Raw genomic sequence first — 27,576 nt, 5'->3', positions numbered from 1 at the left:
GAAAGCTACAAGCAGCAAATACTTCTTCCGGAGCTGAGGCACCACAGGAACCTGGTGAAGGTTTTCAGAAGACCGTCTGCAAAAGGACAGGGGAAAATGGGTTAGGGGAGCATTTCAGGCAGTTCATCCAAAACGCCACGGCTTCTGGATTTTCTGATGTTTGTGGTGTGTCTCAATCAAGTTAGTGCGTTGTTCTCACTTGTGATCTCACTCAAAATAAACGTTCGTTTCCGCCCCTGTGTCTCGACGTGTCACTTTTCATTTATTTATCTTTGTTTGTTTGTTTTTCTCAAAGAAGTCCCCTTCCCCAGTTTGATAACTTTCCGGCCCCACGTGACCGGCATCCTTTTTCTTTTTCTTCCTGGCCCTGCCTTTACTTGAAATATTGACGTTTGGCTCCTGGTGGATATCTCGCAGTCACTTTGGTTTCTAAAACATCGAAGGAAAATACCGTGAATCTGGCTGGCTGAGATGTTCCGTGTCCCCTCGCTCAGGCGCCTCGCTCTCTTCCCCCTGGTCCTGGCCCTGTCTGTCAGAGGTAGTGGAAGAGTCCCCTGAGACAACATTGCCCGAGCGGCACCGGACTCCTGAGACCGAGGCTGCGCGTCCTAGGGCCCCAGGAGTGATTGCCTGCCCCAGGGCCACTGCCTCCTTGCCTGAGGCCCAGCTCAAGCACGACCACCCTGCCGTGGGCAAGCTGCCTCTTCTGCAGAGGCTCTCTGTGTCTGTGTGTCTGTGCCGGTGGGGGTCTGTCTAGGTCGGTGTCTTGGATCCTCTCAGTGGCTCTGTCTCTCCGCTCCCTCGCGCAGGAGCTCTCCTGCGTCCCCACGGGGGGGACGAGCGTGGGCGGGGTCTCAGTCTCGGTGGGGGGCGTGGGGGTAACGGTGCCCCGCCCCCCGCCCCGACGCGAACCGAGGGAGGGCGGCGGGGTTCCGCCGATGCCCTCTGGTCGCCAGGGTGGCTCGGGGTGGTTTGGGGCCCCTCGGGGCCGGCCCGGAGCAGCGGCGGCCAGGCCCCGGGCTGGGAGGCTCCTCGGGCCGGAGGGGGCTCAGAGGAGCGCGGGCCGGGGGGCCCTGACGCCGCGACGCCTCCCGCCGCACGGCCCGGAGCAGCCCGATCTCCTGCGACCTCGGGAGCGAGCCGAGCGGGCGCGAGCCTGGAGACTCCCGGGATGGGGCGGGAGAGCGCCTAGACTGGCGCCCCGCCCCCCGCCCGCGGGGTGCCAGAGGCCTCTCAGGCCCTGGGCGGGCGGCAGGGCAGCGCACCGCAGGGTTTGGCTGGCCAGGCGGCGGCGGCGGCGGCGGCGGCGGCAGGTGGAGCGCGGCGGGCCGGCGGCAGCGGGCGGGGCGGGGGGGGGCGGGGCGCCGGCGGCTTGTGAGCCTCACAGGGCTCTGGGGGCGCGCGTCACAGAGCTCTGGGGGCGCGCGTCACAGGGCTCTGGGCGCGCGCCTGACAGGGGCCTGGGGGCCCGCGTCACAGGGGCCGGGGCGGCCCGGCGCGCCTTCTTAGGGGCGCCCGGCGGCGGCCCCGACGTCTACGGCCATACCACCCTGAACGCGCCCGATCTCGTCTGATCTCGGAAGCTAAGCAGGGTCGGGCCTGGTTAGTACTTGGATGGGAGACCGCCTGGGAATACCGGGTGCTGTAGGCTTTTTGCCTCCCGCCGTCTCCCTCTCCTTTTGCCACCGCCCCCAGCGCGGCTCCCTCGGCACACCGGCCGCCCCTCCGGCCTCCGCGCCCGCCCCCACCCCCACCGCTGCCCAGCTGCTGCCCGTGTGCGCGACAGCCGCCCAGGCGCGGGCAGGCTGTCGAAGCCCAGCCCTTCAACCTCGCGGCCCCCCCCACCGGGACCCCGGGCCCACTGGGGCCCGGCGTGACCCCGACTCCGCGCTCGTGGGCTCCCTGTGTCCTCGGCCTCTTCCCAGCCGCTAGGGGCCCGACAGACCCGAGCAGTTCACTCGGCCGCCCCAACCAGTTGGTAGCGTCATCGCGGTCGCGTCGGAGAGAATGGATTCCGTTCCCCCGTAGGGGGAGGGGGGGGCCAACGGATCAGAAAGCTACAAGCAGCAAATACTTCTTCCGGAGCTGAGGCACCACAGGAACCTGGTGAAGGTTTTCAGAAGACCGTCTGCAAAAGGACAGGGGAAAATGGGTTAGGGGAGCATTTCAGGCAGTTCATCCAAAACGCCACGGCTTCTGGATTTTCTGATGTTTGTGGTGTGTCTCAATCAAGTTAGTGCGTTGTTCTCACTTGTGATCTCACTCAAAATAAACGTTCGTTTCCGCCCCTGTGTCTCGACGTGTCACTTTTCATTTATTTATCTTTGTTTGTTTGTTTTTCTCAAAGAAGTCCCCTTCCCCAGTTTGATAACTTTCCGGCCCCACGTGACCGGCATCCTTTTTCTTTTTCTTCCTGGCCCTGCCTTTACTTGAAATATTGACGTTTGGCTCCTGGTGGATATCTCGCAGTCACTTTGGTTTCTAAAACATCGAAGGAAAATACCGTGAATCTGGCTGGCTGAGATGTTCCGTGTCCCCTCGCTCAGGCGCCTCGCTCTCTTCCCCCTGGTCCTGGCCCTGTCTGTCAGAGGTAGTGGAAGAGTCCCCTGAGACAACATTGCCTGAGCGGCACCGGACTCCTGAGACCGAGGCTGCGCGTCCTAGGGCCCCAGGAGTGATTGCCTGCCCCAGGGCCACTGCCTCCTTGCCTGAGGCCCAGCTCAAGCACGACCACCCTGCCGTGGGCAAGCTGCCTCTTCTGCAGAGGCTCTCTGTGTCTGTGTGTCTGTGCCGGTGGGGGTCTGTCTAGGTCGGTGTCTTGGATCCTCTCAGTGGCTCTGTCTCTCCGCTCCCTCGCACAGGAGCTCTCCTGCGTCCCCACGGGGGGGACGAGCGTGGGCGGGGTCTCAGTCTCGGTGGGGGGCGTGGGGGTAACGGTGCCCCGCCCCCCGCCCCGACGCGAACCGAGGGAGGGCGGCGGGGTTCCGCCGATGCCCTCTGGTCGCCAGGGTGGCTCGGGGTGGTTTGGGGCCCCTCGGGGCCGGCCCGGAGCAGCGGCGGCCAGGCCCCGGGCTGGGAGGCTCCTCGGGCCGGAGGGGGCTCAGAGGAGCGCGGGCCGGGGGGCCCTGACGCCGCGACGCCTCCCGCCGCAGGGCCCGGAGCAGCCCGATCTCCTGCGACCTCGGGAGCGAGCCGAGCGGGCGCGAGCCTGGAGACTCCCGGGATGGGGCGGGAGAGCGCCTAGACTGGCGCCCCGCCCCCCGCCCGCGGGGTGCCAGAGGCCTCTCAGGCCCTGGGCGGGCGGCAGGGCAGCGCACCGCAGGGTTTGGCTGGCCAGGCGGCGGCGGCGGCGGCGGCGGCGGCGGCGGCGGCGGCGGCAGGTGGAGCGCGGCGGGCCGGCGGCAGCGGGCGGGGCGGGGGGGGGCGGGGCGCCGGCGGCTTGTGAGCCTCACAGGGCTCTGGGGGCGCGCGTCACAGAGCTCTGGGGGCGCGCGTCACAGGGCTCTGGGCGCGCGCCTGACAGGGGCCTGGGGGCCCGCGTCACAGGGGCCGGGGCGGCCCGGCGCGCCTTCTTAGGGGCGCCCGGCGGCGGCCCCGACGTCTACGGCCATACCACCCTGAACGCGCCCGATCTCGTCTGATCTCGGAAGCTAAGCAGGGTCGGGCCTGGTTAGTACTTGGATGGGAGACCGCCTGGGAATACCGGGTGCTGTAGGCTTTTTGCCTCCCGCCGTCTCCCTCTCCTTTTGCCACCGCCCCCAGCGCGGCTCCCTCGGCACACCGGCCGCCCCTCCGGCCTCCGCGCCCGCCCCCACCCCCACCGCTGCCCAGCTGCTGCCCGTGTGCGCGACAGCCGCCCAGGCGCGGGCAGGCTGTCGAAGCCCAGCCCTTCAACCTCGCGGCCCCCCCCACCGGGACCCCGGGCCCACTGGGGCCCGGCGTGACCCCGACTCCGCGCTCGTGGGCTCCCTGTGTCCTCGGCCTCTTCCCAGCCGCTAGGGGCCCGACAGACCCGAGCAGTTCACTCGGCCGCCCCAACCAGTTGGTAGCGTCATCGCGGTCGCGTCGGAGAGAATGGATTCCGTTCCCCCGTAGGGGGAGGGGGGGGCCAACGGATCAGAAAGCTACAAGCAGCAAATACTTCTTCCGGAGCTGAGGCACCACAGGAACCTGGTGAAGGTTTTCAGAAGACCGTCTGCAAAAGGACAGGGGAAAATGGGTTAGGGGAGCATTTCAGGCAGTTCATCCAAAACGCCACGGCTTCTGGATTTTCTGATGTTTGTGGTGTGTCTCAATCAAGTTAGTGCGTTGTTCTCACTTGTGATCTCACTCAAAATAAACGTTCGTTTCCGCCCCTGTGTCTCGACGTGTCACTTTTCATTTATTTATCTTTGTTTGTTTGTTTTTCTCAAAGAAGTCCCCTTCCCCAGTTTGATAACTTTCCGGCCCCACGTGACCGGCATCCTTTTTCTTTTTCTTCCTGGCCCTGCCTTTACTTGAAATATTGACGTTTGGCTCCTGGGTGGATATCTCGCAGTCACTTTGGTTTCTAAAACATCGAAGGAAAATACCGTGAATCTGGCTGGCTGAGATGTTCCGTGTCCCCTCGCTCAGGCGCCTCGCTCTCTTCCCCCTGGTCCTGGCCCTGTCTGTCAGAGGTAGTGGAAGAGTCCCCTGAGACAACATTGCCCGAGCGGCACCGGACTCCTGAGACCGAGGCTGCGCGTCCTAGGGCCCCAGGAGTGATTGCCTGCCCCAGGGCCACTGCCTCCTTGCCTGAGGCCCAGCTCAAGCACGACCACCCTGCCGTGGGCAAGCTGCCTCTTCTGCAGAGGCTCTCTGTGTCTGTGTGTCTGTGCCGGTGGGGGTCTGTCTAGGTCGGTGTCTTGGATCCTCTCAGTGGCTCTGTCTCTCCGCTCCCTCGCACAGGAGCTCTCCTGCGTCCCCACGGGGGGGACGAGCGTGGGCGGGGTCTCAGTCTCGGTGGGGGGCGTGGGGGTAACGGTGCCCCGCCCCCCGCCCCGACGCGAACCGAGGGAGGGCGGCGGGGTTCCGCCGATGCCCTCTGGTCGCCAGGGTGGCTCGGGGTGGTTTGGGGCCCCTCGGGGCCGGCCCGGAGCAGCGGCGGCCAGGCCCCGGGCTGGGAGGCTCCTCGGGCCGGAGGGGGCTCAGAGGAGCGCGGGCCGGGGGGCCCTGACGCCGCGACGCCTCCCGCCGCACGGCCCGGAGCAGCCCGATCTCCTGCGACCTCGGGAGCGAGCCGAGCGGGCGCGAGCCTGGAGACTCCCGGGATGGGGCGGGAGAGCGCCTAGACTGGCGCCCCGCCCCCCGCCCGCGGGGTGCCAGAGGCCTCTCAGGCCCTGGGCGGGCGGCAGGGCAGCGCACCGCAGGGTTTGGCTGGCCAGGCGGCGGCGGCGGCGGCGGCGGCGGCGGCAGGTGGAGCGCGGCGGGCCGGCGGCAGCGGGCGGGGCGGGGGGGGGGGCGGGGCGCCGGCGGCTTGTGAGCCTCACAGGGCTCTGGGGGCGCGCGTCACAGAGCTCTGGGGGCGCGCGTCACAGGGCTCTGGGCGCGCGCCTGACAGGGGCCTGGGGGCCCGCGTCACAGGGGCCGGGGCGGCCCGGCGCGCCTTCTTAGGGGCGCCCGGCGGCGGCCCCGACGTCTACGGCCATACCACCCTGAACGCGCCCGATCTCGTCTGATCTCGGAAGCTAAGCAGGGTCGGGCCTGGTTAGTACTTGGATGGGAGACCGCCTGGGAATACCGGGTGCTGTAGGCTTTTTGCCTCCCGCCGTCTCCCTCTCCTTTTGCCACCGCCCCCAGCGCGGCTCCCTCGGCACACCGGCCGCCCCTCCGGCCTCCGCGCCCGCCCCCACCCCCACCGCTGCCCAGCTGCTGCCCGTGTGCGCGACAGCCGCCCAGGCGCGGGCAGGCTGTCGAAGCCCAGCCCTTCAACCTCGCGGCCCCCCCCACCGGGACCCCGGGCCCACTGGGGCCCGGCGTGACCCCGACTCCGCGCTCGTGGGCTCCCTGTGTCCTCGGCCTCTTCCCAGCCGCTAGGGGCCCGACAGACCCGAGCAGTTCACTCGGCCGCCCCAACCAGTTGGTAGCGTCATCGCGGTCGCGTCGGAGAGAATGGATTCCGTTCCCCCGTAGGGGGAGGGGGGGGCCAACGGATCAGAAAGCTACAAGCAGCAAATACTTCTTCCGGAGCTGAGGCACCACAGGAACCTGGTGAAGGTTTTCAGAAGACCGTCTGCAAAAGGACAGGGGAAAATGGGTTAGGGGAGCATTTCAGGCAGTTCATCCAAAACGCCACGGCTTCTGGATTTTCTGATGTTTGTGGTGTGTCTCAATCAAGTTAGTGCGTTGTTCTCACTTGTGATCTCACTCAAAATAAACGTTCGTTTCCGCCCCTGTGTCTCGACGTGTCACTTTTCATTTATTTATCTTTGTTTGTTTGTTTTTCTCAAAGAAGTCCCCTTCCCCAGTTTGATAACTTTCCGGCCCCACGTGACCGGCATCCTTTTTCTTTTTCTTCCTGGCCCTGCCTTTACTTGAAATATTGACGTTTGGCTCCTGGTGGATATCTCGCAGTCACTTTGGTTTCTAAAACATCGAAGGAAAATACCGTGAATCTGGCTGGCTGAGATGTTCCGTGTCCCCTCGCTCAGGCGCCTCGCTCTCTTCCCCCTGGTCCTGGCCCTGTCTGTCAGAGGTAGTGGAAGAGTCCCCTGAGACAACATTGCCCGAGCGGCACCGGACTCCTGAGACCGAGGCTGCGCGTCCTAGGGCCCCAGGAGTGATTGCCTGCCCCAGGGCCACTGCCTCCTTGCCTGAGGCCCAGCTCAAGCACGACCACCCTGCCGTGGGCAAGCTGCCTCTTCTGCAGAGGCTCTCTGTGTCTGTGTGTCTGTGCCGGTGGGGGTCTGTCTAGGTCGGTGTCTTGGATCCTCTCAGTGGCTCTGTCTCTCCGCTCCCTCGCACAGGAGCTCTCCTGCGTCCCCACGGGGGGGACGAGCGTGGGCGGGGTCTCAGTCTCGGTGGGGGGCGTGGGGGTAACGGTGCCCCGCCCCCCGCCCCGACGCGAACCGAGGGAGGGCGGCGGGGTTCCGCCGATGCCCTCTGGTCGCCAGGGTGGCTCGGGGTGGTTTGGGGCCCCTCGGGGCCGGCCCGGAGCAGCGGCGGCCAGGCCCCGGGCTGGGAGGCTCCTCGGGCCGGAGGGGGCTCAGAGGAGCGCGGGCCGGGGGGCCCTGACGCCGCGACGCCTCCCGCCGCACGGCCCGGAGCAGCCCGATCTCCTGCGACCTCGGGAGCGAGCCGAGCGGGCGCGAGCCTGGAGACTCCCGGGATGGGGCGGGAGAGCGCCTAGACTGGCGCCCCGCCCCCCGCCCGCGGGGTGCCAGAGGCCTCTCAGGCCCTGGGCGGGCGGCAGGGCAGCGCACCGCAGGGTTTGGCTGGCCAGGCGGCGGCGGCGGCGGCGGCGGCGGCGGCAGGTGGAGCGCGGCGGGCCGGCGGCAGCGGGCGGGGCGGGGGGGGGGCGGGGCGCCGGCGGCTTGTGAGCCTCACAGGGCTCTGGGGGCGCGCGTCACAGAGCTCTGGGGGCGCGCGTCACAGGGCTCTGGGCGCGCGCCTGACAGGGGCCTGGGGGCCCGCGTCACAGGGGCCGGGGCGGCCCGGCGCGCCTTCTTAGGGGCGCCCGGCGGCGGCCCCGACGTCTACGGCCATACCACCCTGAACGCGCCCGATCTCGTCTGATCTCGGAAGCTAAGCAGGGTCGGGCCTGGTTAGTACTTGGATGGGAGACCGCCTGGGAATACCGGGTGCTGTAGGCTTTTTGCCTCCCGCCGTCTCCCTCTCCTTTTGCCACCGCCCCCAGCGCGGCTCCCTCGGCACACCGGCCGCCCCTCCGGCCTCCGCGCCCGCCCCCACCCCCACCGCTGCCCAGCTGCTGCCCGTGTGCGCGACAGCCGCCCAGGCGCGGGCAGGCTGTCGAAGCCCAGCCCTTCAACCTCGCGGCCCCCCCACCGGGACCCCGGGCCCACTGGGGCCCGGCGTGACCCCGACTCCGCGCTCGTGGGCTCCCTGTGTCCTCGGCCTCTTCCCAGCCGCTAGGGGCCCGACAGACCCGAGCAGTTCACTCGGCCGCCCCAACCAGTTGGTAGCGTCATCGCGGTCTCGTGGGAGAGAATGGATTCCGTTCCCCCGTGGGGGGGGGGGGTGGAGCCCAACGGATCAGAAAGCTACAAGCACCAAATACTTCTTCCGGAGCTGAGGCACCACAGGAACCTGGTGAAGGTTTTCAGAAGACCGTCTGCAAAAGGACAGGGGAAAATGGGTTAGGGGAGCATTTCAGGCAGTTCATCCAAAACGCCACGGCTTCTGGATTTTCTGATGTTTGTGGTGTGTCTCAATCAAGTTAGTGCGTTGTTCTCACTTGTGATCTCACTCAAAATAAACGTTCGTTTCCGCCCCTGTGTCTCGACGTGTCACTTTTCATTTATTTATCTTTGTTTGTTTGTTTTTCTCAAAGAAGTCCCCTTCCCCAGTTTGATAACTTTCCGGCCCCACGTGACCGGCATCCTTTTTCTTTTTCTTCCTGGCCCTGCCTTTACTTGAAATATTGACGTTTGGCTCCTGGTGGATATCTCGCAGTCACTTTGGTTTCTAAAACATCGAAGGAAAATACCGTGAATCTGGCTGGCTGAGATGTTCCGTGTCCCCTCGCTCAGGCGCCTCGCTCTCTTCCCCCTGGTCCTGGCCCTGTCTGTCAGAGGTAGTGGAAGAGTCCCCTGAGACAACATTGCCCGAGCGGCACCGGACTCCTGAGACCGAGGCTGCGCGTCCTAGGGCCCCAGGAGTGATTGCCTGCCCCAGGGCCACTGCCTCCTTGCCTGAGGCCCAGCTCAAGCACGACCACCCTGCCGTGGGCAAGCTGCCTCTTCTGCAGAGGCTCTCTGTGTCTGTGTGTCTGTGCCGGTGGGGGTCTGTCTAGGTCGGTGTCTTGGATCCTCTCAGTGGCTCTGTCTCTCCGCTCCCTCGCACAGGAGCTCTCCTGCGTCCCCACGGGGGAGGACGAGCGTGGGCGGGGTCTCAGTCTCGGTGGGGGGCGTGGGGGTAACGGTGCCCCGCCCCCCGCCCCGACGCGAACCGAGGGAGGGCGGCGGGGTTCCGCCGATGCCCTCTGGTCGCCAGGGTGGCTCGGGGTGGTTTGGGGCCCCTCGGGGCCGGCCCGGAGCAGCGGCGGCCAGGCCCCGGGCTGGGAGGCTCCTCGGGCCGGAGGGGGCTCAGAGGAGCGCGGGCCGGGGGGCCCTGACGCCGCGACGCCTCCCGCCGCACGGCCCGGAGCAGCCCGATCTCCTGCGACCTCGGGAGCGAGCCGAGCGGGGCGCGAGCCTGGAGACTCCCGGGATGGGGCGGGAGAGCGCCTATACTGGCGCCCCGCCCCCCGCCCGCGGGGTGCCAGAGGCCTCTCAGGCCCTGGGCGGGCGGCAGGGCAGCGCACCGCAGGGTTTGGCTGGCCAGGCGGCGGCGGCGGCGGCGGCGGCGGCAGGTGGAGCGCGGCGGGCCGGCGGCAGCGGGCGGGGCGGGGGGGGGCGGGGCGCCGGCGGCTTGTGAGCCTCACAGGGCTCTGGGGGCGCGCGTCACAGAGCTCTGGGGGCGCGCGTCACAGGGCTCTGGGCGCGCGCCTGACAGGGGCCTGGGGGCCCGCGTCACAGGGGCCGGGGCGGCCCGGCGCGCCTTCTTAGGGGCGCCCGGCGGCGGCCCCGACGTCTACGGCCATACCACCCTGAACGCGCCCGATCTCGTCTGATCTCGGAAGCTAAGCAGGGTCGGGCCTGGTTAGTACTTGGATGGGAGACCGCCTGGGAATACCGGGTGCTGTAGGCTTTTTGCCTCCCGCCGTCTCCCTCTCCTTTTGCCACCGCCCCCAGCGCGGCTCCCTCGGCACACCGGCCGCCCCTCCGGCCTCCGCGCCCGCCCCCACCCCCACCGCTGCCCAGCTGCTGCCCGTGTGCGCGACAGCCGCCCAGGCGCGGGCAGGCTGTCGAAGCCCAGCCCTTCAACCTCGCGGCCCCCCCCACCGGGACCCCGGGCCCACTGGGGCCCGGCGTGACCCCGACTCCGCGCTCGTGGGCTCCCTGTGTCCTCGGCCTCTTCCCAGCCGCTAGGGGCCCGACAGACCCGAGCAGTTCACTCGGCCGCCCCAACCAGTTGGTAGCGTCATCGCGGTCGCGTCGGAGAGAATGGATTCCGTTCCCCCGTAGGGGGAGGGGGGGGGCCAACGGATCAGAAAGCTACAAGCAGCAAATACTTCTTCCGGAGCTGAGGCACCACAGGAACCTGGTGAAGGTTTTCAGAAGACCGTCTGCAAAAGGACAGGGGAAAATGGGTTAGGGGAGCATTTCAGGCAGTTCATCCAAAACGCCACGGCTTCTGGATTTTCTGATGTTTGTGGTGTGTCTCAATCAAGTTAGTGCGTTGTTCTCACTTGTGATCTCACTCAAAATAAACGTTCGTTTCCGCCCCTGTGTCTCGACGTGTCACTTTTCATTTATTTATCTTTGTTTGTTTGTTTTTCTCAAAGAAGTCCCCTTCCCCAGTTTGATAACTTTCCGGCCCCACGTGACCGGCATCCTTTTTCTTTTTCTTCCTGGCCCTGCCTTTACTTGAAATATTGACGTTTGGCTCCTGGTGGATATCTCGCAGTCACTTTGGTTTCTAAAACATCGAAGGAAAATACCGTGAATCTGGCTGGCTGAGATGTTCCGTGTCCCCTCGCTCAGGCGCCTCGCTCTCTTCCCCCTGGTCCTGGCCCTGTCTGTCAGAGGTAGTGGAAGAGTCCCCTGAGACAACATTGCCCGAGCGGCACCGGACTCCTGAGACCGAGGCTGCGCGTCCTAGGGCCCCAGGAGTGATTGCCTGCCCCAGGGCCACTGCCTCCTTGCCTGAGGCCCAGCTCAAGCACGACCACCCTGCCGTGGGCAAGCTGCCTCTTCTGCAGAGGCTCTCTGTGTCTGTGTGTCTGTGCCGGTGGGGGTCTGTCTAGGTCGGTGTCTTGGATCCTCTCAGTGGCTCTGTCTCTCCGCTCCCTCGCACAGGAGCTCTCCTGCGTCCCCACGGGGGGGACGAGCGTGGGCGGGGTCTCAGTCTCGGTGGGGGGCGTGGGGGTAACGGTGCCCCGCCCCCCGCCCCGACGCGAACCGAGGGAGGGCGGCGGGGTTCCGCCGATGCCCTCTGGTCGCCAGGGTGGCTCGGGGTGGTTTGGGGCCCCTCGGGGCCGGCCCGGAGCAGCGGCGGCCCCCGGGCTGGGAGGCTCCTCGGGCCGGAGGGGGCTCAGAGGAGCGCGGGCCGGGGGGCCCTGACGCCGCGACGCCTCCCGCCGCACGGCCCGGAGCAGCCCGATCTCCTGCGACCTCGGGAGCGAGCCGAGCGGGCGCGAGCCTGGAGACTCCCGGGATGGGGCGGGAGAGCGCCTAGACTGGCGCCCCGCCCCCCGCCCGCGGGGTGCCAGAGGCCTCTCAGGCCCTGGGCGGGCGGCAGGGCAGCGCACCGCAGGGTTTGGCTGGCCAGGCGGCGGCGGCGGCGGCGGCGGCGGCGGCAGGTGGAGCGCGGCGGGCCGGCGGCAGCGGGCGGGGCGGGGCGGGGGGGGCGGGGCGCCGGCGGCTTGTGAGCCTCACAGGGCTCTGGGGGCGCGCGTCACAGAGCTCTGGGGGCGCGCGTCACAGGGCTCTGGGCGCGCGCCTGACAGGGGCCTGGGGGCCCGCGTCACAGGGGCCGGGGCGGCCCGGCGCGCCTTCTTAGGGGCGCCCGGCGGCGGCCCCGACGTCTACGGCCATACCACCCTGAACGCGCCCAATCTCGTCTGATCTCGGAAGCTAAGCAGGGTCGGGCCTGGTTAGTACTTGGATGGGAGACCGCCTGGGAATACCGGGTGCTGTAGGCTTTTTGCCTCCCGCCGTCTCCCTCTCCTTTTGCCACCGCCCCCAGCGCGGCTCCCTCGGCACACCGGCCGCCCCTCCGGCCTCCGCGCCCGCCCCCACCCCCACCGCTGCCCAGCTGCTGCCCGTGTGCGCGACAGCCGCCCAGGCGCGGGCAGGCTGTCGAAGCCCAGCCCTTCAACCTCGCGGCCCCCCCCACCGGGACCCCGGGCCCACTGGGGCCCGGCGTGACCCCGACTTCGCGCTCGTGGGCTCCCTGTGTCCTCGGCCTCTTCCCAGCCGCTAGGGGCCCGACAGACCCGAGCAGTTCACTCGGCCGCCCCAACCAGTTGGTAGCGTCATCGCGGTCGCGTCGGAGAGAATGGATTCCGTTCCCCCGTAGGGGGAGGGGGGGGCCAACGGATCAGAAAGCTACAAGCAGCAAATACTTCTTCCGGAGCTGAGGCACCACAGGAACCTGGTGAAGGTTTTCAGAAGACCGTCTGCAAAAGGACAGGGGAAAATGGGTTAGGGGAGCATTTCAGGCAGTTCATCCAAAACGCCACGGCTTCTGGATTTTCTGATGTTTGTGGTGTGTCTCAATCAAGTTAGTGCGTTGTTCTCACTTGTGATCTCACTCAAAATAAACGTTCGTTTCCGCCCCTGTGTCTCGACGTGTCACTTTTCATTTATTTATCTTTGTTTGTTTGTTTTTCTCAAAGAAGTCCCCTTCCCCAGTTTGATAACTTTCCGGCCCCACGTGACCGGCATCCTTTTTCTTTTTCTTCCTGGCCCTGCCTTTACTTGAAATATTGACGTTTGGCTCCTGGTGGATATCTCGCAGTCACTTTGGTTTCTAAAACATCGAAGGAAAATACCGTGAATCTGGCTGGCTGAGATGTTCCGTGTCCCCTCGCTCAGGCGCCTCGCTCTCTTCCCCCTGGTCCTGGCCCTGTCTGTCAGAGGTAGTGGAAGAGTCCCCTGAGACAACATTGCCCGAGCGGCACCGGACTCCTGAGACCGAGGCTGCGCGTCCTAGGGCCCCAGGAGTGATTGCCTGCCCCAGGGCCACTGCCTCCTTGCCTGAGGCCCAGCTCAAGCACGACCACCCTGCCGTGGGCAAGCTGCCTCTTCTGCAGAGGCTCTCTGTGTCTGTGTGTCTGTGCCGGTGGGGGTCTGTCTAGGTCGGTGTCTTGGATCCTCTCAGTGGCTCTGTCTCTCCGCTCCCTCGCGCAGGAGCTCTCCTGCGTCCCCACGGGGGGGACGAGCGTGGGCGGGGTCTCAGTCTCGGTGGGGGGCGTGGGGGTAACGGTGCCCCGCCCCCCGCCCCGACGCGAACCGAGGGAGGGCGGCGGGGTTCCGCCGATGCCCTCTGGTCGCCAGGGTGGCTCGGGGTGGTTTGGGGCCCCTCGGGGCCGGCCCGGAGCAGCGGCGGCCAGGCCCCGGGCTGGGAGGCTCCTCGGGCCGGAGGGGGCTCAGAGGAGCGCGGGCCGGGGGGCCCTGACGCCGCGACGCCTCCCGCCGCAGGGCCCGGAGCAGCCCGATCTCCTGCGACCTCGGGAGCGAGCCGAGCGGGCGCGAGCCTGGAGACTCCCGGGATGGGGCGGGAGAGCGCCTAGACTGGCGCCCCGCCCCCCGCCCGCGGGGTGCCAGAGGCCTCTCAGGCCCTGGGCGGGCGGCAGGGCAGCGCACCGCAGGGTTTGGCTGGCCAGGCGGCGGCGGCGGCGGCGGCGGCGGCGGCGGCGGCGGCGGCGGCGGCAGGTGGAGCGCGGCGGGCCGGCGGCAGCGGGCGGGGCGGGGGGGGGGGGGGGGGGGCGGGGCGCCGGCGGCTTGTGAGCCTCACAGGGCTCTGGGGGCGCGCGTCACAGAGCTCTGGGGGCGCGCGTCACAGGGCTCTGGGCGCGCGCCTGACAGGGGCCTGGGGGCCCGCGTCACAGGGGCCGGGGCGGCCCGGCGCGCCTTCTTAGGGGCGCCCGGCGGCGGCCCCGACGTCTACGGCCATACCACCCTGAACGCGCCCAATCTCGTCTGATCTCGGAAGCTAAGCAGGGTCGGGCCTGGTTAGTACTTGGATGGGAGACCGCCTGGGAATACCGGGTGCTGTAGGCTTTTTGCCTCCCGCCGTCTCCCTCTCCTTTTGCCACCGCCCCCAGCGCGGCTCCCTCGGCACACCGGCCGCCCCTCCGGCCTCCGCGCCCGCCCCCACCCCCACCGCTGCCCAGCTGCTGCCCGTGTGCGCGACAGCCGCCCAGGCGCGGGCAGGCTGTCGAAGCCCAGCCCTTCAACCTCGCGGCCCCCCCCACCGGGACCCCGGGCCCACTGGGGCCCGGCGTGACCCCGACTCCGCGCTCGTGGGCTCCCTGTGTCCTCGGCCTCTTCCCAGCCGCTAGGGGCCCGACAGACCCGAGCAGTTCACTCGGCCGCCCCAACCAGTTGGTAGCGTCATCGCGGTCGCGTCGGAGAGAATGGATTCCGTTCCCCCGTAGGGGGAGGGGGGGGCCAACGGATCAGAAAGCTACAAGCAGCAAATACTTCTTCCGGAGCTGAGGCACCACAGGAACCTGGTGAAGGTTTTCAGAAGACCGTCTGCAAAAGGACAGGGGAAAATGGGTTAGGGGAGCATTTCAGGCAGTTCATCCAAAACGCCACGGCTTCTGGATTTTCTGATGTTTGTGGTGTGTCTCAATCAAGTTAGTGCGTTGTTCTCACTTGTGATCTCACTCAAAATAAACGTTCGTTTCCGCCCCTGTGTCTCGACGTGTCACTTTTCATTTATTTATCTTTGTTTGTTTTTCTCAAAGAAGTCCCCTTCCCCAGTTTGATAACTTTCCGGCCCCACGTGACCGGCATCCTTTTTCTTTTTCTTCCTGGCCCTGCCTTTACTTGAAATATTGACGTTTGGCTCCTGGTGGATATCTCGCAGTCACTTTGGTTTCTAAAACATCGAAGGAAAATACCGTGAATCTGGCTGGCTGAGATGTTCCGTGTCCCCTCGCTCAGGCGCCTCGCTCTCTTCCCCCTGGTCCTGGCCCTGTCTGTCAGAGGTAGTGGAAGAGTCCCCTGAGACAACATTGCCCGAGCGGCACCGGACTCCTGAGACCGAGGCTGCGCGTCCTAGGGCCCCAGGAGTGATTGCCTGCCCCAGGGCCACTGCCTCCTTGCCTGAGGCCCAGCTCAAGCACGACCACCCTGCCGTGGGCAAGCTGCCTCTTCTGCAGAGGCTCTCTGTGTCTGTGTGTCTGTGCCGGTGGGGGTCTGTCTAGGTCGGTGTCTTGGATCCTCTCAGTGGCTCTGTCTCTCCGCTCCCTCGCACAGGAGCTCTCCTGCGTCCCCACGGGGGGGACGAGCGTGGGCGGGGTCTCAGTCTCGGTGGGGGGCGTGGGGGTAACGGTGCCCCGCCCCCCGCCCCGACGCGAACCGAGGGAGGGCGGCGGGGTTCCGCCGATGCCCTCTGGTCGCCAGGGTGGCTCGGGGTGGTTTGGGGCCCCTCGGGGCCGGCCCGGAGCAGCGGCGGCCAGGCCCCGGGCTGGGAGGCTCCTCGGGCCGGAGGGGGCTCAGAGGAGCGCGGGCCGGGGGGCCCTGACGCCGCGACGCCTCCCGCCGCACGGCCCGGAGCAGCCCGATCTCCTGCGACCTCGGGAGCGAGCCGAGCGGGCGCGAGCCTGGAGACTCCCGGGATGGGGCGGGAGAGCGCCTAGACTGGCGCCCCGCCCCCCGCCCGCGGGGTGCCAGAGGCCTCTCAGGCCCTGGGCGGGCGGCAGGGCAGCGCACCGCAGGGTTTGGCTGGCCAGGCGGCGGCGGCGGCGGCGGCGGCGGCGGCAGGTGGAGCGCGGCGGGCCGGCGGCAGCGGGCGGGGCGGGGGGGGGCGGGGCGCCGGCGGCTTGTGAGCCTCACAGGGCTCTGGGGGCGCGCGTCACAGAGCTCTGGGGGCGCGCGTCACAGGGCTCTGGGCGCGCGCCTGACAGGGGCCTGGGGGCCCGCGTCACAGGGGCCGGGGCGGCCCGGCGCGCCTTCTTAGGGGCGCCCGGCGGCGGCCCCGACGTCTACGGCCATACCACCCTGAACGCGCCCGATCTCGTCTGATCTCGGAAGCTAAGCAGGGTCGGGCCTGGTTAGTACTTGGATGGGAGACCGCCTGGGAATACCGGGTGCTGTAGGCTTTTTGCCTCCCGCCGTCTCCCTCTCCTTTTGCCACCGCCCCCAGCGCGGCTCCCTCGGCACACCGGCCGCCCCTCCGGCCTCCGCGCCCGCCCCCACCCCCACCGCTGCCCAGCTGCTGCCCGTGTGCGCGACAGCCGCCCAGGCGCGGGCAGGCTGTCGAAGCCCAGCCCTTCAACCTCGCGGCCCCCCCCACCGGGACCCCGGGCCCACTGGGGCCCGGCGTGACCCCGACTCCGCGCTCGTGGGCTCCCTGTGTCCTCGGCCTCTTCCCAGCCGCTAGGGGCCCCTCAGACCCGAGCAGTTCACTCGGCCGCCCCAACCAGTTGGTAGCGTCATCGCGGTCGCGTCGGAGAGAATGGATTCCGTTCCCCCGTAGGGGGAGGGGGGGGCCAACGGATCAGAAAGCTACAAGCAGCAAATACTTCTTCCGGAGCTGAGGCACCACAGGAACCTGGTGAAGGTTTTCAGAAGACCGTCTGCAAAAGGACAGGGGAAAATGGGTTAGGGGAGCATTTCAGGCAGTTCATCCAAAACGCCACGGCTTCTGGATTTTCTGATGTTTGTGGTGTGTCTCAATCAAGTTAGTGCGTTGTTCTCACTTGTGATCTCACTCAAAATAAACGTTCGTTTCCGCCCCTGTGTCTCGACGTGTCACTTTTCATTTATTTATCTTTGTTTGTTTGTTTTTCTCAAAGAAGTCCCCTTCCCCAGTTTGATAACTTTCCGGCCCCACGTGACCGGCATCCTTTTTCTTTTTCTTCCTGGCCCTGCCTTTACTTGAAATATTGACGTTTGGCTCCTGGTGGATATCTCGCAGTCACTTTGGTTTCTAAAACATCGAAGGAAAATACCGTGAATCTGGCTGGCTGAGATGTTCCGTGTCCCCTCGCTCAGGCGCCTCGCTCTCTTCCCCCTGGTCCTGGCCCTGTCTGTCAGAGGTAGTGGAAGAGTCCCCTGAGACAACATTGCCCGAGCGGCACCGGACTCCTGAGACCGAGGCTGCGCGTCCTAGGGCCCCAGGAGTGATTGCCTGCCCCAGGGCCACTGCCTCCTTGCCTGAGGCCCAGCTCAAGCACGACCACCCTGCCGTGGGCAAGCTGCCTCTTCTGCAGAGGCTCTCTGTGTCTGTGTGTCTGTGCCGGTGGGGGTCTGTCTAGGTCGGTGTCTTGGATCCTCTCAGTGGCTCTGTCTCTCCGCTCCCTCGCGCAGGAGCTCTCCTGCGTCCCCACGGGGGGGACGAGCGTGGGCGGGGTCTCAGTCTCGGTGGGGGGCGTGGGGGTAACGGTGCCCCGCCCCCCGCCCCGACGCGAACCGAGGGAGGGCGGCGGGGTTCCGCCGATGCCCTCTGGTCGCCAGGGTGGCTCGGGGTGGTTTGGGGCCCCTCGGGGCCGGCCCGGAGCAGCGGCGGCCAGGCCCCGGGCTGGGAGGCTCCTCGGGCCGGAGGGGGCTCAGAGGAGCGCGGGCCGGGGGGCCCTGACGCCGCGACGCCTCCCGCCGCAGGGCCCGGAGCAGCCCGATCTCCTGCGACCTCGGGAGCGAGCCGAGCGGGCGCGAGCCTGGAGACTCCCGGGATGGGGCGGGAGAGCGCCTAGACTGGCGCCCCGCCCCCCGCCCGCGGGGTGCCAGAGGCCTCTCAGGCCCTGGGCGGGCGGCAGGGCAGCGCACCGCAGGGTTTGGCTGGCCAGGCGGCGGCGGCGGCGGCGGCGGCGGCAGGTGGAGCGCGGCGGGCCGGCGGCAGCGGGCGGGGCGGGGGGGGGCGGGGCGCCGGCGGCTTGTGAGCCTCACAGGGCTCTGGGGGCGCGCGTCACAGAGCTCTGGGGGCGCGCGTCACAGGGCTCTGGGCGCGCGCCTGACAGGGGCCTGGGGGCCCGCGTCACAGGGGCCGGGGCGGCCCGGCGCGCCTTCTTAGGGGCGCCCGGCGGCGGCCCCGACGTCTACGGCCATACCACCCTGAACGCGCCCGATCTCGTCTGATCTCGGAAGCTAAGCAGGGTCGGGCCTGGTTAGTACTTGGATGGGAGACCGCCTGGGAATACCGGGTGCTGTAGGCTTTTTGCCTCCCGCCGTCTCCCTCTCCTTTTGCCACCGCCCCCAGCGCGGCTCCCTCGGCACACCGGCCGCCCCTCCGGCCTCCGCGCCCGCCCCCACCCCCACCGCTGCCCAGCTGCTGCCCGTGTGCGCGACAGCCGCCCAGGCGCGGGCAGGCTGTCGAAGCCCAGCCCTTCAACCTCGCGGCCCCCCCCACCGGGACCCCGGGCCCACTGGGGCCCGGCGTGACCCCGACTCCGCGCTCGTGGGCTCCCTGTGTCCTCGGCCTCTTCCCAGCCGCTAGGGGCCCGACAGACCCGAGCAGTTCACTCGGCCGCCCCAACCAGTTGGTAGCGTCATCGCGGTCGCGTCGGAGAGAATGGATTCCGTTCCCCCGTAGGGGGAGGGGGGGGCCAACGGATCAGAAAGCTACAAGCAGCAAATACTTCTTCCGGAGCTGAGGCACCACAGGAACCTGGTGAAGGTTTTCAGAAGACCGTCTGCAAAAGGACAGGGGAAAATGGGTTAGGGGAGCATTTCAGGCAGTTCATCCAAAACGCCACGGCTTCTGGATTTTCTGATGTTTGTGGTGTGTCTCAATCAAGTTAGTGCGTTGTTCTCACTTGTGATCTCACTCAAAATAAACGTTCGTTTCCGCCCCTGTGTCTCGACGTGTCACTTTTCATTTATTTATCTTTGTTTGTTTGTTTTTCTCAAAGAAGTCCCCTTCCCCAGTTTGATAACTTTCCGGCCCCACGTGACCGGCATCCTTTTTCTTTTTCTTCCTGGCCCTGCCTTTACTTGAAATATTGACGTTTGGCTCCTGGTGGATATCTCGCAGTCACTTTGGTTTCTAAAACATCGAAGGAAAATACCGTGAATCTGGCTGGCTGAGATGTTCCGTGTCCCCTCGCTCAGGCGCCTCGCTCTCTTCCCCCTGGTCCTGGCCCTGTCTGTCAGAGGTAGTGGAAGAGTCCCCTGAGACAACATTGCCCGAGCGGCACCGGACTCCTGAGACCGAGGCTGCGCGTCCTAGGGCCCCAGGAGTGATTGCCTGCCCCAGGGCCACTGCCTCCTTGCCTGAGGCCCAGCTCAAGCACGACCACCCTGCCGTGGGCAAGCTGCCTCTTCTGCAGAGGCTCTCTGTGTCTGTGTGTCTGTGCCGGTGGGGGTCTGTCTAGGTCGGTGTCTTGGATCCTCTCAGTGGCTCTGTCTCTCCGCTCCCTCGCGCAGGAGCTCTCCTGCGTCCCCACGGGGGGGACGAGCGTGGGCGGGGTCTCAGTCTCGGTGGGGGGCGTGGGGGTAACGGTGCCCCGCCCCCCGCCCCGACGCGAACCGAGGGAGGGCGGCGGGGTTCCGCCGATGCCCTCTGGTCGCCAGGGTGGCTCGGGGTGGTTTGGGGCCCCTCGGGGCCGGCCCGGAGCAGCGGCGGCCAGGCCCCGGGCTGGGAGGCTCCTCGGGCCGGAGGGGGCTCAGAGGAGCGCGGGCCGGGGGGCCCTGACGCCGCGACGCCTCCCGCCGCACGGCCCGGAGCAGCCCGATCTCCTGCGACCTCGGGAGCGAGCCGAGCGGGCGCGAGCCTGGAGACTCCCGGGATGGGGCGGGAGAGCGCCTAGACTGGCGCCCCGCCCCCCGCCCGCGGGGTGCCAGAGGCCTCTCAGGCCCTGGGCGGGCGGCAGGGCAGCGCACCGCAGGGTTTGGCTGGCCAGGCGGCGGCGGCGGCGGCGGCGGCGGCGGCGGCAGGTGGAGCGCGGCGGGCCGGCGGCAGCGGGCGGGGCGGGGGGGGGGGGGGGGGGGCGGGGCGCCGGCGGCTTGTGAGCCTCACAGGGCTCTGGGGGCGCGCGTCACAGAGCTCTGGGGGCGCGCGTCACAGGGCTCTGGGCGCGCGCCTGACAGGGGCCTGGGGGCCCGCGTCACAGGGGCCGGGGCGGCCCGGCGCGCCTTCTTAGGGGCGCCCGGCGGCGGCCCCGACGTCTACGGCCATACCACCCTGAACGCGCCCGATCTCGTCTGATCTCGGAAGCTAAGCAGGGTCGGGCCTGGTTAGTACTTGGATGGGAGACCGCCTGGGAATACCGGGTGCTGTAGGCTTTTTGCCTCCCGCCGTCTCCCTCTCCTTTTGCCACCGCCCCCAGCGCGGCTCCCTCGGCACACCGGCCGCCCCTCCGGCCTCCGCGCCCGCCCCCACCCCCACCGCTGCCCAGCTGCTGCCCGTGTGCGCGACAGCCGCCCAGGCGCGGGCAGGCTGTCGAAGCCCAGCCCTTCAACCTCGCGGCCCCCCCCACCGGGACCCCGGGCCCACTGGGGCCCGGCGTGACCCCGACTCCGCGCTCGTGGGCTCCCTGTGTCCTCGGCCTCTTCCCAGCCGCTAGGGGCCCGACAGACCCGAGCAGTTCACTCGGCCGCCGCAACCAGTTGGTAGCGTCATCGCGGTCGCGTCGGAGAGAATGGATTCCGTTCCCCCGTAGGGGGAGGGGGGGGCCAACGGATCAGAAAGCTACAAGCAGCAAATACTTCTTCCGGAGCTGAGGCACCACAGGAACCTGGTGAAGGTTTTCAGAAGACCGTCTGCAAAAGGACAGGGGAAAATGGGTTAGGGGAGCATTTCAGGCAGTTCATCCAAAACGCCACGGCTTCTGGATTTTCTGATGTTTGTGGTGTGTCTCAATCAAGTTAGTGCGTTGTTCTCACTTGTGATCTCACTCAAAATAAACGTTCGTTTCCGCCCCTGTGTCTCGACGTGTCACTTTTCATTTATTTATCTTTGTTTGTTTGTTTTTCTCAAAGAAGTCCCCTTCCCCAGTTTGATAACTTTCCGGCCCCACGTGACCGGCATCCTTTTTCTTTTTCTTCCTGGCCCTGCCTTTACTTGAAATATTGACGTTTGGCTCCTGGTGGATATCTCGCAGTCACTTTGGTTTCTAAAACATCGAAGGAAAATACCGTGAATCTGGCTGGCTGAGATGTTCCGTGTCCCCTCGCTCAGGCGCCTCGCTCTCTTCCCCCTGGTCCTGGCCCTGTCTGTCAGAGGTAGTGGAAGAGTCCCCTGAGACAACATTGCCCGAGCGGCACCGGACTCCTGAGACCGAGGCTGCGCGTCCTAGGGCCCCAGGAGTGATTGCCTGCCCCAGGGCCACTGCCTCCTTGCCTGAGGCCCAGCTCAAGCACGACCACCCTGCCGTGGGCAAGCTGCCTCTTCTGCAGAGGCTCTCTGTGTCTGTGTGTCTGTGCCGGTGGGGGTCTGTCTAGGTCGGTGTCTTGGATCCTCTCAGTGGCTCTGTCTCTCCGCTCCCTCGCGCAGGAGCTCTCCTGCGTCCCCACGGGGGGGACGAGCGTGGGCGGGGTCTCAGTCTCGGTGGGGGGCGTGGGGGTAACGGTGCCCCGCCCCCCGCCCCGACGCGAACCGAGGGAGGGCGGCGGGGTTCCGCCGATGCCCTCTGGTCGCCAGGGTGGCTCGGGGTGGTTTGGGGCCCCTCGGGGCCGGCCCGGAGCAGCGGCGGCCAGGCCCCGGGCTGGGAGGCTCCTCGGGCCGGAGGGGGCTCAGAGGAGCGCGGGCCGGGGGGCCCTGACGCCGCGACGCCTCCCGCCGCACGGCCCGGAGCAGCCCGATCTCCTGCGACCTCGGGAGCGAGCCGAGCGGGCGCGAGCCTGGAGACTCCCGGGATGGGGCGGGAGAGCGCCTAGACTGGCGCCCCGCCCCCCGCCCGCGGGGTGCCAGAGGCCTCTCAGGCCCTGGGCGGGCGGCAGGGCAGCGCACCGCAGGGTTTGGCTGGCCAGGCGGCGGCGGCGGCGGCGGCGGCGGCGGCGGCGGCGGCGGCGGCAGGTGGAGCGCGGCGGGCCGGCGGCAGCGGGCGGGGCGGTGGGGGGGGGGGGGGCGGGGCGCCGGCGGCTTGTGAGCCTCACAGGGCTCTGGGGGCGCGCGTCACAGAGCTCTGGGGGCGCGCGTCACAGGGCTCTGGGCGCGCGCCTGACAGGGGCCTGGGGGCCCGCGTCACAGGGGCCGGGGCGGCCCGGCGCGCCTTCTTAGGGGCGCCCGGCGGCGGCCCCGACGTCTACGGCCATACCACCCTGAACGCGCCCAATCTCGTCTGATCTCGGAAGCTAAGCAGGGTCGGGCCTGGTTAGTACTTGGATGGGAGACCGCCTGGGAATACCGGGTGCTGTAGGCTTTTTGCCTCCCGCCGTCTCCCTCTCCTTTTGCCACCGCCCCCAGCGCGGCTCCCTCGGCACACCGGCCGCCCCTCCGGCCTCCGCGCCCGCCCCCACCCCCACCGCTGCCCAGCTGCTGCCCGTGTGCGCGACAGCCGCCCAGGCGCGGGCAGGCTGTCGAAGCCCAGCCCTTCAACCTCGCGGCCCCCCCCACCGGGACCCCGGGCCCACTGGGGCCCGGCGTGACCCCGACTCCGCGCTCGTGGGCTCCCTGTGTCCTCGGCCTCTTCCCAGCCGCTAGGGGCCCGACAGACCCGAGCAGTTCACTCGGCCGCCCCAACCAGTTGGTAGCGTCATCGCGGTCGCGTCGGAGAGAATGGATTCCGTTCCCCCGTAGGGGGAGGGGGGGGCCAACGGATCAGAAAGCTACAAGCAGCAAATACTTCTTCCGGAGCTGAGGCACCACAGGAACCTGGTGAAGGTTTTCAGAAGACCGTCTGCAAAAGGACAGGGGAAAATGGGTTAGGGGAGCATTTCAGGCAGTTCATCCAAAACGCCACGGCTTCTGGATTTTCTGATGTTTGTGGTGTGTCTCAATCAAGTTAGTGCGTTGTTCTCACTTGTGATCTCACTCAAAATAAACGTTCGTTTCCGCCCCTGTGTCTCGACGTGTCACTTTTCATTTATTTATCTTTGTTTGTTTTTCTCAAAGAAGTCCCCTTCCCCAGTTTGATAACTTTCCGGCCCCACGTGACCGGCATCCTTTTTCTTTTTCTTCCTGGCCCTGCCTTTACTTGAAATATTGACGTTTGGCTCCTGGTGGATATCTCGCAGTCACTTTGGTTTCTAAAACATCGAAGGAAAATACCGTGAATCTGGCTGGCTGAGATGTTCCGTGTCCCCTCGCTCAGGCGCCTCGCTCTCTTCCCCCTGGTCCTGGCCCTGTCTGTCAGAGGTAGTGGAAGAGTCCCCTGAGACAACATTGCCCGAGCGGCACCGGACTCCTGAGACCGAGGCTGCGCGTCCTAGGGCCCCAGGAGTGATTGCCTGCCCCAGGGCCACTGCCTCCTTGCCTGAGGCCCAGCTCAAGCACGACCACCCTGCCGTGAGAAGCTGCCTCTTCTGCAGAGGCTCTCTGTGTCTGTGTGTCTGTGCCGGTGGGGGTCTGTCTAGGTCGGTGTCTTGGATCCTCTCAGTGGCTCTGTCTCTCCGCTCCCTCGCACAGGAGCTCTCCTGCGTCCCCACGGGGGGGACGAGCGTGGGCGGGGTCTCAGTCTCGGTGGGGGGCGTGGGGGTAACGGTGCCCCGCCCCCCGCCCCGACGCGAACCGAGGGAGGGCGGCGGGGTTCCGCCGATGCCCTCTGGTCGCCAGGGTGGCTCGGGGTGGTTTGGGGCCCCTCGGGGCCGGCCCGGAGCAGCGGCGGCCAGGCCCCGGGCTGGGAGGCTCCTCGGGCCGGAGGGGGCTCAGAGGAGCGCGGGCCGGGGGGCCCTGACGCCGCGACGCCTCCCGCCGCACGGCCCGGAGCAGCCCGATCTCCTGCGACCTCGGGAGCGAGCCGAGCGGGCGCGAGCCTGGAGACTCCCGGGATGGGGCGGGAGAGCGCCTAGACTGGCGCCCCGCCCCCCGCCCGCGGGGTGCCAGAGGCCTCTCAGGCCCTGGGCGGGCGGCAGGGCAGCGCACCGCAGGGTTTGGCTGGCCAGGCGGCGGCGGCGGCAGGTGGAGCGCGGCGGGCCGGCGGCAGCGGGCGGGGCGGGGGGGGGGGCGGGGCGCCGGCGGCTTGTGAGCCTCACAGGGCTCTGGGGGCGCGCGTCACAGAGCTCTGGGGGCGCGCGTCACAGGGCTCTGGGCGCGCGCCTGACAGGGGCCTGGGGGCCCGCGTCACAGGGGCCGGGGCGGCCCGGCGCGCCTTCTTAGGGGCGCCCGGCGGCGGCCCCGACGTCTACGGCCATACCACCCTGAACGCGCCCGATCTCGTCTGATCTCGGAAGCTAAGCAGGGTCGGGCCTGGTTAGTACTTGGATGGGAGACCGCCTGGGAATACCGGGTGCTGTAGGCTTTTTGCCTCCCGCCGTCTCCCTCTCCTTTTGCCACCGCCCCCAGCGCGGCTCCCTCGGCACACCGGCCGCCCCTCCGGCCTCCGCGCCCGCCCCCACCCCCACCGCTGCCCAGCTGCTGCCCGTGTGCGCGACAGCCGCCCAGGCGCGGGCAGGCTGTCGAAGCCCAGCCCTTCAACCTCGCGGCCCCCCCCACCGGGACCCCGGGCCCACTGGGGCCCGGCGTGACCCCGACTTCGCGCTCGTGGGCTCCCTGTGTCCTCGGCCTCTTCCCAGCCGCTAGGGGCCCGACAGACCCGAGCAGTTCACTCGGCCGCCCCAACCAGTTGGTAGCGTCATCGCGGTCGCGTCGGAGAGAATGGATTCCGTTCCCCCGTAGGGGGAGGGGGGGGCCAACGGATCAGAAAGCTACAAGCAGCAAATACTTCTTCCGGAGCTGAGGCACCACAGGAACCTGGTGAAGGTTTTCAGAAGACCGTCTGCAAAAGGACAGGGGAAAATGGGTTAGGGGAGCATTTCAGGCAGTTCATCCAAAACGCCACGGCTTCTGGATTTTCTGATGTTTGTGGTGTGTCTCAATCAAGTTAGTGCGTTGTTCTCACTTGTGATCTCACTCAAAATAAACGTTCGTTTCCGCCCCTGTGTCTCGACGTGTCACTTTTCATTTATTTATCTTTGTTTGTTTGTTTTTCTCAAAGAAGTCCCCTTCCCCAGTTTGATAACTTTCCGGCCCCACGTGACCGGCATCCTTTTTCTTTTTCTTCCTGGCCCTGCCTTTACTTGAAATATTGACGTTTGGCTCCTGGTGGATATCTCGCAGTCACTTTGGTTTCTAAAACATCGAAGGAAAATACCGTGAATCTGGCTGGCTGAGATGTTCCGTGTCCCCTCGCTCAGGCGCCTCGCTCTCTTCCCCCTGGTCCTGGCCCTGTCTGTCAGAGGTAGTGGAAGAGTCCCCTGAGACAACATTGCCCGAGCGGCACCGGACTCCTGAGACCGAGGCTGCGCGTCCTAGGGCCCCAGGAGTGATTGCCTGCCCCAGGGCCACTGCCTCCTTGCCTGAGGCCCAGCTCAAGCACGACCACCCTGCCGTGGGCAAGCTGCCTCTTCTGCAGAGGCTCTCTGTGTCTGTGTGTCTGTGCCGGTGGGGGTCTGTCTAGGTCGGTGTCTTGGATCCTCTCAGTGGCTCTGTCTCTCCGCTCCCTCGCGCAGGAGCTCTCCTGCGTCCCCACGGGGGGGACGAGCGTGGGCGGGGTCTCAGTCTCGGTGGGGGGCGTGGGGGTAACGGTGCCCCGCCCCCCGCCCCGACGCGAACCGAGGGAGGGCGGCGGGGTTCCGCCGATGCCCTCTGGTCGCCAGGGTGGCTCGGGGTGGTTTGGGGCCCCTCGGGGCCGGCCCGGAGCAGCGGCGGCCAGGCCCCGGGCTGGGAGGCTCCTCGGGCCGGAGGGGGTTCAGAGGAGCGCGGGCCGGGGGGCCCTGACGCCGCGACGCCTCCCGCCGCACGGCCCGGAGCAGCCCGATCTCCTGCGACCTCGGGAGCGAGCCGAGCGGGCGCGAGCCTGGAGACTCCCGGGATGGGGCGGGAGAGCGCCTAGACTGGCGCCCCGCCCCCCGCCCGCGGGGTGCCAGAGGCCTCTCAGGCCCTGGGCGGGCGGCAGGGCAGCGCACCGCAGGGTTTGGCTGGCCAGGCGGCGGCGGCGGCGGCGGCGGCGGCGGCGGCGGCGGCGGCGGCGGCAGGTGGAGCGCGGCGGGCCGGCGGCAGCGGGCGGGGCGGGGGGGGCGGGGCGCCGGCGGCTTGTGAGCCTCACAGGGCTCTGGGGGCGCGCGTCACAGAGCTCTGGGGGCGCGCGTCACAGGGCTCTGGGCGCGCGCCTGACAGGGGCCTGGGGGCCCGCGTCACAGGGGCCGGGGCGGCCCGGCGCGCCTTCTTAGGGGCGCCCGGCGGCGGCCCCGACGTCTACGGCCATACCACCCTGAACGCGCCCAATCTCGTCTGATCTCGGAAGCTAAGCTAAGCAGGGTCGGGCCTGGTTAGTACTTGGATGGGAGACCGCCTGGGAATACCGGGTGCTGTAGGCTTTTTGCCTCCCGCCGTCTCCCTCTCCTTTTGCCACCGCCCCCAGCGCGGCTCCCTCGGCACACCGGCCGCCCCTCCGGCCTCCGCGCCCGCCCCCACCCCCACCGCTGCCCAGCTGCTGCCCGTGTGCGCGACAGCCGCCCAGGCGCGGGCAGGCTGTCGAAGCCCAGCCCTTCAACCTCGCGGCCCCCCCCACCGGGACCCCGGGCCCACTGGGGCCCGGCGTGACCCCGACTCCGCGCTCGTGGGCTCCCTGTGTCCTCGGCCTCTTCCCAGCCGCTAGGGGCCCGACAGACCCGAGCAGTTCACTCGGCCGCCGCAACCAGTTGGTAGCGTCATCGCGGTCGCGTCGGAGAGAATGGATTCCGTTCCCCCGTAGGGGGAGGGGGGGGCCAACGGATCAGAAAGCTACAAGCAGCAAATACTTCTTCCGGAGCTGAGGCACCACAGGAACCTGGTGAAGGTTTTCAGAAGACCGTCTGCAAAAGGACAGGGGAAAATGGGTTAGGGGAGCATTTCAGGCAGTTCATCCAAAACGCCACGGCTTCTGGATTTTCTGATGTTTGTGGTGTGTCTCAATCAAGTTAGTGCGTTGTTCTCACTTGTGATCTCACTCAAAATAAACGTTCGTTTCCGCCCCTGTGTCTCGACGTGTCACTTTTCATTTATTTATCTTTGTTTGTTTGTTTTTCTCAAAGAAGTCCCCTTCCCCAGTTTGATAACTTTCCGGCCCCACGTGACCGGCATCCTTTTTCTTTTTCTTCCTGGCCCTGCCTTTACTTGAAATATTGACGTTTGGCTCCTGGTGGATATCTCGCAGTCACTTTGGTTTCTAAAACATCGAAGGAAAATACCGTGAATCTGGCTGGCTGAGATGTTCCGTGTCCCCTCGCTCAGGCGCCTCGCTCTCTTCCCCCTGGTCCTGGCCCTGTCTGTCAGAGGTAGTGGAAGAGTCCCCTGAGACAACATTGCCCGAGCGGCACCGGACTCCTGAGACCGAGGCTGCGCGTCCTAGGGCCCCAGGAGTGATTGCCTGCCCCAGGGCCACTGCCTCCTTGCCTGAGGCCCAGCTCAAGCACGACCACCCTGCCGTGGGCAAGCTGCCTCTTCTGCAGAGGCTCTCTGTGTCTGTGTGTCTGTGCCGGTGGGGGTCTGTCTAGGTCGGTGTCTTGGATCCTCTCAGTGGCT

General features: G+C 67.5%; 13 non-coding genes across 13 annotated transcripts; all 13 read left to right on the top strand.

Moving 5' to 3' along the window:
• The first annotated feature begins 1,532 nt into the window (after positions 1–1,532).
• Positions 1,533–1,651, top strand: LOC131407660 (5S ribosomal RNA). Its single transcript, XR_009220535.1, has one exon. It is a non-coding gene; the product is annotated as a 5S ribosomal RNA (ribosomal RNA).
• A 1,948-nt stretch (positions 1,652–3,599) lies between these two features.
• Positions 3,600–3,718, top strand: LOC131407658 (5S ribosomal RNA). The gene has a single exon (XR_009220533.1). It is a non-coding gene; the product is annotated as a 5S ribosomal RNA (ribosomal RNA).
• Positions 3,719–5,657: 1,939 nt separating this feature from the next.
• On the top strand, positions 5,658–5,776 carry LOC131407657 (5S ribosomal RNA). The gene has a single exon (XR_009220532.1). It is a non-coding gene; the product is annotated as a 5S ribosomal RNA (ribosomal RNA).
• Positions 5,777–7,713: 1,937 nt separating this feature from the next.
• LOC131407656 (5S ribosomal RNA) lies at positions 7,714–7,832 on the top strand. The gene has a single exon (XR_009220531.1). It is a non-coding gene; the product is annotated as a 5S ribosomal RNA (ribosomal RNA).
• Positions 7,833–9,769: 1,937 nt separating this feature from the next.
• LOC131407655 (5S ribosomal RNA) lies at positions 9,770–9,888 on the top strand. The gene has a single exon (XR_009220530.1). It is a non-coding gene; the product is annotated as a 5S ribosomal RNA (ribosomal RNA).
• Positions 9,889–11,825: 1,937 nt separating this feature from the next.
• LOC131407712 (5S ribosomal RNA) lies at positions 11,826–11,944 on the top strand. The gene has a single exon (XR_009220585.1). It is a non-coding gene; the product is annotated as a 5S ribosomal RNA (ribosomal RNA).
• Positions 11,945–13,908: 1,964 nt separating this feature from the next.
• Positions 13,909–14,027, top strand: LOC131407711 (5S ribosomal RNA). Its single transcript, XR_009220584.1, has one exon. It is a non-coding gene; the product is annotated as a 5S ribosomal RNA (ribosomal RNA).
• A 1,932-nt stretch (positions 14,028–15,959) lies between these two features.
• On the top strand, positions 15,960–16,078 carry LOC131407654 (5S ribosomal RNA). Its single transcript, XR_009220529.1, has one exon. It is a non-coding gene; the product is annotated as a 5S ribosomal RNA (ribosomal RNA).
• A 1,933-nt stretch (positions 16,079–18,011) lies between these two features.
• On the top strand, positions 18,012–18,130 carry LOC131407815 (5S ribosomal RNA). Its single transcript, XR_009220678.1, has one exon. It is a non-coding gene; the product is annotated as a 5S ribosomal RNA (ribosomal RNA).
• Positions 18,131–20,079: 1,949 nt separating this feature from the next.
• On the top strand, positions 20,080–20,198 carry LOC131407814 (5S ribosomal RNA). The gene has a single exon (XR_009220677.1). It is a non-coding gene; the product is annotated as a 5S ribosomal RNA (ribosomal RNA).
• Positions 20,199–22,157: 1,959 nt separating this feature from the next.
• On the top strand, positions 22,158–22,276 carry LOC131407710 (5S ribosomal RNA). Its single transcript, XR_009220583.1, has one exon. It is a non-coding gene; the product is annotated as a 5S ribosomal RNA (ribosomal RNA).
• Positions 22,277–24,194: 1,918 nt separating this feature from the next.
• On the top strand, positions 24,195–24,313 carry LOC131407813 (5S ribosomal RNA). The gene has a single exon (XR_009220676.1). It is a non-coding gene; the product is annotated as a 5S ribosomal RNA (ribosomal RNA).
• A 1,953-nt stretch (positions 24,314–26,266) lies between these two features.
• On the top strand, positions 26,267–26,390 carry LOC131407733 (5S ribosomal RNA). The gene has a single exon (XR_009220606.1). It is a non-coding gene; the product is annotated as a 5S ribosomal RNA (ribosomal RNA).
• The last annotated feature ends 1,186 nt before the right edge of the window (positions 26,391–27,576 follow it).

This window comes from Diceros bicornis, chromosome 6 (genome assembly GCF_020826845.1).
Source record: "Diceros bicornis minor isolate mBicDic1 chromosome 6, mDicBic1.mat.cur, whole genome shotgun sequence".
Taxonomy (NCBI): domain Eukaryota; kingdom Metazoa; phylum Chordata; class Mammalia; order Perissodactyla; family Rhinocerotidae; genus Diceros; species Diceros bicornis.
Note: the sequence above shows the minus strand (reverse complement) of the source record. Positions and strands in the feature narration are given on the sequence as shown.